The sequence below is a fragment of the Nycticebus coucang genome, chromosome 4, assembly GCF_027406575.1.
Source record: "Nycticebus coucang isolate mNycCou1 chromosome 4, mNycCou1.pri, whole genome shotgun sequence".
NCBI classification, from domain to species: Eukaryota; Metazoa; Chordata; class Mammalia; order Primates; family Lorisidae; genus Nycticebus; species Nycticebus coucang.
This window is the reverse complement of record NC_069783.1, coordinates 132,571,073-132,574,410: the sequence shown is the minus strand read 5'-3', so window position 1 is coordinate 132,574,410 and position 3,338 is coordinate 132,571,073.

The window sequence follows — 3,338 nt, the reverse complement described above, 5'->3', positions numbered from 1 at the left end:
TCCTGAGGAGGCGAAACATTCTGCCAACCAGGAAGAGACCCCAACTGAGTCTCCAGGCTTTCCTGCAGAGGCTGGACCTTGCCCCAGTGAGGAAGAGCAGCCACCACAGCCTTTTGTGTCTCCGGGGGAGATTGACCTTCTCAAATACAGCAGGAGGCCACAGTTCAAACTCCAGAGTCCCCTATGGACAATTTAGCTCAAACTCTACATAATCATGAGGTGACAGGTGAACCTCCGGATGTGGAGGTTTCCATAACTTCAGAGCCTGTTACGGAGGCTGAATCTTCTGCAGCCCAGCAGGAGACTCCAACTCATCCTCCAGAGCATCCTGAGGAGGTGAAACCACCTGCCATCCAGGAGGAGACCCACACTGAGTGCCCATGCTTTTGTGGGGAGGCTGAGCCTTCCCCCAGTGAGCAGGAGCAGCCACCTCAGCCTTTTGTGTCTCCTGGGGAGACTGAACCTTCTCAAATCCAGCAGGAGGTCACAGCACAAGCTCCAGAGTCCCCGATGGAGAATATAGCTCAAACTCCACCTAATCATGAGGTGACAGTTCCACCACCAGGTGAGGATCAACCTTATCTTTATTACTTGCGCAATGTTAAAGTTAAACCTCCAGATGTTGAGGTTACCATAACTTCAGAGCCTACCAAAGAGGACGAATCTTCTTTAACCCAGCAGGAGACACCAACTCAGCCTCCAGAGCATCCTGAGAAGGCAAAACCTTCTGCCACCCAGGAGGAGAACCCAATTAAGCCTGAACAGCATCCTGAGAAAGTGAAACCTTCTGCCACCCAGGAGGAGACCCCAACTCAGCCTCCATAGCATCCTGAGGAGGCAAAACCTTCTGCCACCCAGGAGGAGAACCCAATTCAGCCTGAACAGCATCCTGAGGAGGTGAAACCTTCTGCCACCCAGGAGGAGTCCCCAACTGAGTCTCCAAGAATTCCTGCAGAGGCTGGACCTTTCCCCAGTGAGGAAGAGCAGCCACCTCAGGCTTTTGTGTCTAGGGGGGAGATTGAACCTTCTCAAATACAGCAGGAGGCCACAGTTCAAACTCCAGAGGCCCCTATGGAGAGTGTAACTCAAACTCTAAATAATCATGAGTTAACAGGTAAACCTCAGGATGTGGAGGTTTCCATAGCTTCAGAGCCTGTGACGGAGGCTGAATCTTCTTCAGCCCATCAAGAGACTCCAACTCAGCCTCCACAGCATCCTGAGGAGGTGAAACCACCTGCCATCCGGGAGGAGACACCAACTGAGTGCCCATGCTTTTGTGGGGAGGCTGAGCCTTACCCCAGGGAGCAGGAGCAGCCACCTCAGCCTTTTGTGTCACCTGGGGAGACGGAACCTTCTCAAATCCAGTAGGAGGTCACAGCTCAAGCTCCAGAGTCCCCCATGGAGAATATAGCTCAAACTCCACCTAATCATAAGGTGATATTTCAACCTCTAGGTGAGGATCAACCTCGTTTTTATTACTTGCCCAATGTTACAGTTAAACCTCCAGATGTGGAGGTTACCATAACTTCAGAGCCTACCAAGGAGGCAGAGTCTTCTATAACCCAGCAGGAGACCCCAACTCAGCCTCCAGAGCATCCTGAGGAGGCACAACCTTCTGCCACCCAGGAGGAGACACCAACTCGGCCTCCAGAGCATCCTGAGGAGGTGAAACCTTCTGCCACCCAGGAGGAGAACCCAACTCAGCTTCCAGAGCATGCTGAGGAGGTGAAACCTTCTGCCACACAGGAGGAGACCCCAACTCACCCTCTAGAACATCCAGAGGAGGGTAAACCTTCTGCCACTCAGGAAGAGACCCCAACTGAGTCTGCAGGCTTTCCTGCAGAGGGTGGACCTTGCCGCAGTGAGGAAGAGCAGCCACCTCAGCCTTTTGTGTCTCCGGGGTTGATTGACCATTCTCAAATACAGCAGGAGTCCACAGCTCAAACTACAGAGTCCCCTATGGAGAGTATAGCTCAAACTCTACCTAATCATGAGGTGACAGGTAAACCTCCGGATGTGGAGGTTCCATAACCTCAGAGTCTGTGATGGAGGCAGAATCTTCTTCAGCCCAGCAGGTGACTCAAACTCAGCCTCCAGAGCATCCTGAGGAGGTGAAACCACCTGCCATCCAGGAGAAGACCCCAACTGAGTGCCCATGCTTTTGTGGGAGGCTGAGCCTTCCCCCAGTAAGCAGGAGCAGCCACCTCAGCCTTTTGTGTCTCTTGGGGAGACTGAACCTTCTCAAATCCAGCAGAAGGTCAGAGCTCAAGCTCCAGAGTCACCGATGGAGAATATAGCTCAAACTTCACCTAAACATGAGGTGACAGTTCCACGTCCAGGTGAGGATCAACCTCATCTTTATTACTTGCCCAATGTTACAGTTAAACCTCCAGATGTGGAGGTTACCATAACTTCAGAGCCTACCAAAAAGGCCGAACTTTCTTTAACCAAGGAGGAGACGCCAACTCAGCCTCCAGAGCATCCTGAGGAGGCAAAACCTTCTGCCACCCAGGAGGAGAAAGCAATTCAGTCTCCAGAGCATCCTGAGGAGGGGAAACCTTCTGCCACCCAGGAGCAGACCCCAACTGAGTCTCCAGGCTTTCCTGCAGAGGCTGTACCTTGCCCCAGTGAGGAAGAGAAGCCAACTCAGCTTTTTTTTTCTCCGCGGGAGATTGAACCTTCTCAAATACAGCAGGAGGCCACAGTTCAAACTCCAGAGACCCCTATGGAGAGTATAACTCAAACTCTACCTAATCATGACGTAACATGTAAACCTCCGAATGTGGAGGTTTCCATAACTTTAGAGCCTGTGACGGAGGCTGAATCTTCTTCAGCCCATCAAGAGACTCCAACTCAGCCTCCAGAGCATCCTGCGGAGGTGAAACCACCTGCCATCCAGGAGGAGACCCCAATTGAGTGCCCATGGTATTGTGGGGAGGCTGAGCCTTCCCCCAATGAGCAGGAGCAGCCACCTCAGTCTTTTGTGTCTCCTGGGGAGAGTGAACATTCTCAAATCCAGCAGGAGGTAACAGCTCAAGCTCCAGATTCCCCCATGGAGAATATGGCTCAAACTCCACCTAATCATGAGGTGACAGTTCCACCTCCAGATGAGGATCAACCTCATCTTTATTACTTGCCCAATGTTACAGTTAAACCTCCAGATGTGGAGGTGACACTTCCACATCCTGAGGTGACTCTTCCGGATCCTGAGTTGACACTTTCGCATCCTGAGGTGACACTTCCACATCTTGAGGTTGCGGCGACACTTCCACATCCTGAAGTCACAGTTCCGCATCCTGAGGTGACACTTCAGCATCTTGATGTGACACTTCCACATC